Source organism: Scyliorhinus canicula, chromosome 27 (assembly GCF_902713615.1).
Source record: "Scyliorhinus canicula chromosome 27, sScyCan1.1, whole genome shotgun sequence".
Classification (NCBI taxonomy): Eukaryota; Metazoa; Chordata; class Chondrichthyes; order Carcharhiniformes; family Scyliorhinidae; genus Scyliorhinus; species Scyliorhinus canicula.
In genome coordinates, this window is record NC_052172.1 from 18,883,642 (window position 1) to 18,889,641 (window position 6,000).

At 51.1% G+C, this 6,000-nt stretch overlaps 1 protein-coding gene across 3 annotated transcripts in view; it reads left to right on the forward strand.

Annotated features, from left to right (window-relative positions):
- The window catches only part of numbl (NUMB like endocytic adaptor protein), a 138,312-nt gene that overhangs the window by 23,071 nt on the left and 109,241 nt on the right, over positions 1-6,000 (forward strand). Inside the window, exon 1 of one of the 3 annotated variants that reach the window (XM_038785904.1) lies at positions 4,022-4,279. The exons of the other annotated variants lie outside the window; for them this stretch is intronic. The gene's annotated coding sequence lies outside the window, so the exon portion shown is untranslated. Of the gene's footprint in view, positions 1-4,021; positions 4,280-6,000 lie in introns of those variants that run through there. 3 annotated transcript variants of the gene reach the window in all.

Below are 6,000 nucleotides of genomic sequence, written 5' to 3' on the forward strand. Positions count from 1 at the left end.
CATTGCCAAAGTAGATGATCTGGTGGTTATGACGTTGCTGTTTGTGGGAGCTTGCTGTGCTGTTTATGAAATGAATGGAAATGAAAATCGCTTATTGTCACGAGTAGGCTTCAATGAAGTTACTGTGAAAAGCCCCTAGTCGCCACATTCCGGCGCCTGTCCGGGGAGGCTGGTACGGGAATCGAACCGTGCTGCCGGCCTGCTTGGTCTGCTTTAAAAGCCAGCGATTTAGCTGAGTGAGCTAAACCAGCTTGCTGTGCTGTTTATGGGGGCTTGCTGTGCTGTTTATGTGGGCTTGCTGTGCACGTTACAACAGTGGCTACCCCCTCCCTTTCCTTCCTCATCCCACAGGGCCCCGTTTAAAATTTAAACACACATTCCTGTCAATTGACACATTCAGGTTGCGTTGCGAAGAAATGTTTGGTGTTCTCAATCTATCAGCCATTGAGACATCGAGAGCCGGTCCGAACCTCCAGGTCGTCAGGATTAATATGGGACAAACCGGCCTGAGAGATATACTGGCTCAATGAGAGCCTTGGCCCAGCACCTTGTAGCAGACTGCTGAAGCTAGGGGGCAGGATGTGGCCACAGTTAGGTTCAGCTCAGTGTCAATCACAACTTGTTTATCCATTTTTCCGCTGCATAATGTAACAGTTTCGAATAACGTGGGGTTTTTTCCCTTCCCCCTTGTGGGAAATGTTATCCTGGCCAAAGTTAAATCATTCTGGGGCAGCAGACCACCCCCTTTAAATTGCCCCATGCAGCATTTAAACAAGAAAATCATCCGTGCGTTTACTGGGAGCATTTGGCATACCCGGCTTTCCAAATGGAGGGAAGGTTTCTGTTTTTTTTAAATGTATTTTATTACAGACATGTATCGAAACAGGCTACAGCGACTAAACACCCCGGGAAACATGCGCCCCGTGACGAATAGTTCCTCAAACTCGGTCACAAACTATATTAACTCGCATTTAAAGCCAGCAGGCCATTCGGCCCAGATAGTGTTTCTACTCCACCTGAGCCCCCGAACTCTCTCTTCATCTCACTCTCATCACTTTATCCCTCTAATTCACTGCTCCCTTACGTGTTCATCCAGCTTCACTAAAACATCTCAATACCATCCACCTCATCCACTCCCTGTGGGAGTGACTTTCCCATTCTCACCACCCCCTGGCGAAAGAGGCTTCTCCTGAATTCCCTTATTCGATTTATTAGCCACCGTCTTATATTTAGAGCCTTCGCTTTTCCATTGTTACTGAGCAGAATTAGAGGAAGGTGTGGGAGTATTGCACAATGACGACTTTTAACTGACTTATCTTTTCAGTTCAACTCTGTGTACTGGTCACGTCAAGCCGAGCAGATTGTTCTCCTCCTAGCAGGGAGGTTTTCCTGGTGGCATAGGAGGCAGACAAAGCACTTAGCACTTATAATAATAATCATTATTGTCACAAGTAGGCTTACATTAACGCTGCAATGAAGTTACTGTGAAAAGCCCCTAGTCGCCACATTCCGGCGCCTGTTCGGGTACACAGAGGGAGAATTCAGAATGTCCAATTCACCTGACAAGCACATCTTTCGGGACTTGTGGGAGGAAACCGGAGCACCCGGAGGAAACCCACGCAGACACGGGGAGAACGTGCAGACTCCGCACAGACAGTGACCCAAGCCGGGAATCGAACCTGGGTCCCTGGCACTGTGAAGCAGCGGTGCTAACCACTGTGCTACATTGCCTCCCTACTTATGTCTTGCTTATGTCTGTGTCCATGGCTAGTTCTGTCTGGAGCAGGTAGCCACGTGTTGATACTCAAAATGTTTTGGCCTCGTTATGCACTGTTTAGAGAACCCCAAAGGGTATCATGGAGTTCACCTGACCCACAACTTCTAATAGATTGTGGTCTGGGGAGCACACGGCCCACTCTACAGGTGTGGTACAGCAGAAATGGAAAATTATTTTTTAAAGCAAAACAATGTTTATTCTATGAACTCAAATTAACCTTTTTAAAACATACAGTGAACATCTTAGCAGCCATCAATTCAAATACAACCCCCAAAGAATACAACACTAGGTAATCCTTTAAGCTTTCCTTTTAACATCCATACGACTTAAAAACAAAACCTTTATCAGAAGCACATCAGGTTAAAGTCACTACTGAGAACATTTATAATTCTGAATTCACCAAATGATCGAGGGATAGTCTTTTGACGGCAGAGAGATCAACAGTACAGCTGCTGTGTCTGGCTTCAGCACCAACACTGAAAACGAAACTAAAACACACCCTGCAGCAAACAGCCTAAAACGAAAGAAACAAGCTGACAGACAGCCCAGCTCCACCCACTCTCTGACATCACTGCAGTAGTAAACACCCATTTCTTAAAGGTACTCTCACTACAGATATTTATATACACACCCATTTATGAACAGCCATTTCTTAAAGGTACTCTCACATGACAGCACGCACCTTCCTTGGCCATCAAGTCCTTGGGGGTTGGAACTCGAACCTGGAACTGCGAGCTCAGAGGCAGGGAAGCTAGCCCCACTACGCCATGAGATCTCCCTTAAAGCAGAAATTGGAAGATTGAGGCGTTCAAAATGCTAGTGGGTTTGGATAGAACAGATCAGGCAAGTGGGGTTAATAAACACAAATAATAAATTTAAAATGATCAACAGAAGTACAAGTGGGGAAATGAGGAGCAATTATTCACATGGAGCAGGGTTAGTGGGAGAGGTTGTTATGATCTAGAGACCACTGGCCTAAAGGGTGCTGGAAGCGATTCGGTCAAAACTATTAAAAGACAGTTGAACTTGTGTCTGGTTTCAAGAAGTCCATCACTTTCAGGTTTTATTACAGCAGTGTTTATTTATTCCAGTACATCTGCAGTATTTGGTTCTAAATAGTTTCTTCATTCAGAGTGTTGGGAATCTTTGGAATTCTCCACCGCCGAGGGCTGTGGTCGGTTGCTCAGTCGTTGAGCACATTCAAGACCGCGATTTTGGAAATTCAGAAACGTTGAGCGTGACGCTGAGGTGGATGATGGGCCAAGATCTTATTGAATGGCAGAGCAGGCTCAAAGGGCTGAATGGCCCCCTCCTGCTCCTTATATAAGAACTATCTGTATGGAGTCTGCACGTTCTCCCCGTGTCTGCCTGGGTTTCCTCCGGGTGCTCCGATTTCCTCCTACAGTCCAAAGATGTCCGGGTTCGTTGGATTGGTCGTGATCAATGTGTGGGGTTGACGGGATAGGGCGGGGGAGTGGGCCGAGGTAGGCTGCGCTTTCGGAAGCGCGGTGCACACTCGATGGGCCGATTGGCCTCCTTCCGCACTGACCCTGAAAAAGGCCATTCAGCCTATCGAGTCTGCACTGACACCCCCAAATAGCCACCTATTCCATTCCCCTGCTGTAATCCCCTAACCCCACCTAACCCGCATATCTTTGGATATTTAATTTTTTTTAAATTTAGAGTACCCAATTTTTTTTTTCCAATTAAAGGGCAATTTAGCGCGGCGAATCCACCGACCCTGCACATCTTTGGGTTGTGGGGGTGAGACCCACGCAGACAAGGGGAGAATGTGCAAACTCCACTCGGACAGTGACCCAGGGCCGGGATCGAACCCAGGTCCTCGGGCGCAGTGCTAACCTCTACGCCACCGTGCTGCCACATCTGTGGATAGTAAGGGGCAATTTTAGCGTGGCCAATCTGCCTAACCTGCACATCTTTGGAAACTAAGGGGCAATTTTAGCGTGGCCAATCCACCCAACCCGCACACCTTTGGGAGCACCTGGAGGAAACCCACTCAGAGACAGGGTGGGGGGGGAAACATTTTTGTTAGAAGGGGTTAACAAGGCTCTGTGACGACCAGCCTCGGGATGATTGGCGTGGGGGCTGACCAATCGGGGGAGGGGTGGGGGGGGGGGGGGGGGCAGGGTGCATTAACATATTAAAGAGGCCGGGCAGCCAATGGGGGAAAGGGAAAGGGTGGATTAGAGATTGGAGCCGGGGCGCCTGCGCGATGTACAGTAACGAGTGTGCGGGATTGTAGCGAGTGTGGCAAAGTGGATACATCAGAGAGAGAGAGACTGATACAGCAAAGGGGGCAAGAGAGAGACATTGCCCATTCCCAGGGGCGGCACGGATTTGCACCCTGGCTGGGCTGGGGGAGGCAGAGAGAGGGGCAGTTAACCCCACAACATTTAACAGCAGGCTGAACCCATCACTGATCCTTGTGGATGTTTACAGGAGGGATTGAGGGAAGGAATCAGGAGTGTCTTCAACGCGCCAGTAAGTCTCCTCTCCCCGGCGTTCGGTTTCATTTGTGAAATTTACAAAAGGGTTTGTTTTGTTGTCTGTTATACAGCGGCTGAAACTGACGCGCTGCAGAGCTGCTGGTGGCTGGCTGGGGCTGGGGATGGGGCTGGGATGGGTTGGGCTGGGCTGGGCTGGGGGCTCCTGCTGCTGGGACTGGTCTGGGCTGAGTTGGGAGCTCCTGCTGGTGGCGGGCTGGGCTGGGCTGGGCTGGGGCTGCTGGCTGGGACTGGGCTGGGCTGGGCTGGGGCTGCTGGCTGGGACTGGGCTGGGCTGGGGGCTGCTGCTGGGGGCTGCTGCTGCTGGGGCTGGGGGCTGCTGCTGGGGCTGGGGGCTGCTGCTGGGGCTGGGGGCTGCTGCTGGGACTGGACTGGGCTGGGGCTGGGGGCTGCTGCTGGGGCTGGGGGCTGCTGCTGGTGGCTGGCTGGGGCTGGACTGGGCTGGGGGCTCCTACTGGGGGCTGCTGCTGCTGGGGCTGGGGGCTGGGGGCTGACTGGCTCCTTGCCCACCCACCAGCACCTGAACCCTGGGCAGTTTTCAGCGGCGTCTCTCGCTGTGAATTGCTGAGTGTGCTGCAGTGATTCATTGGGGCTGGGTGGGAGCTTTCTCTGGCTGAGGATTCGGTGGAGGGGGATGAGAGAGGGAGGGAGAGAGAGATAGCTGACCATTTTTGGAAAGCCCCCCCACCCCACCCCGGAACCAGCCCAGTTCTGGCCAACAAGTCAATCTGGATTTCTTCCTTTGGAAATGGAAGTTACAGATAGCAAGAGGGGTTGAAATCAGACAGGATTAGGCGAGTTACCTTGCTTCTCTTAAGAATTTGATATCCCCCCCCCCCCCCCCCCAAACAGTGAGTTAGCAACAAATTGACTGCATCGTTTTTTAAGTCTATTAATGTCATTCGATTTTCAGCCTCTGTATTTGTCTCCCACTCGAGTTGTTGAATGTTCCTTATAGAGGGTTACAGGGAGTGGCTAAACATCCAGAGCTTTGAGGTACTCTGTGTGTGAGGGAGAGGGCTGCTGTTCACAGTCTGATATCTGTCAAAAAAATCTCAGGAGTATACTTGTGAAGCATTCCTTTGATGTCCCACACCACCTGCTGCATTCAATATTTTCCACACACACTCTCACCCCCTCTGTCATCCTCCTCTCTCTCTCTCTCTCTCTCTCTGTCATCCTCTCTCTCTCTCTCTCTCTCTGTCATCCTCTCTCTCTCTCTCTGTCATCCTCTCTCTCTCTCTCTGTCATCCTCTCTCTCTCTCTCTGTCATCCTCTCTCTCTCCCTGTCATCCTCTCTCTCTCCCTGTCATCCTCTCTCTCTCCCTGTCTCCTCTCTCTCTCCCTGTCATCCTCTCTCTCTCCCTGTCACGCTCTCTCGCTCCCCTGTCACGCTCTCTCTCTCCCTGTCACCCTCTTCTCTCTCCCTGTCATCCTCTCTCTCTCCCCTGGTCCATCCTCTCTCTCTCCCTGTCATCCTCTCTCTCTCCCTGTCATCCTCTCTCTCTCCCTGTCATCCTCTCTCTCTCCCTGCCATCCTCTCTCTCTCCCTGCCATCCTCTCTCTCTCTCCCTGTCATCCTCTCTCTCTCCCTGTCATCCTCTCTCTCTCCCTGTCATCCTCTCTCTCTCTCCCTGTCATCCTCTCTCTCTCCCTGTCATCCTCTCTCTCTCCCTGTCATCCTCTCTCTCTCCCTGT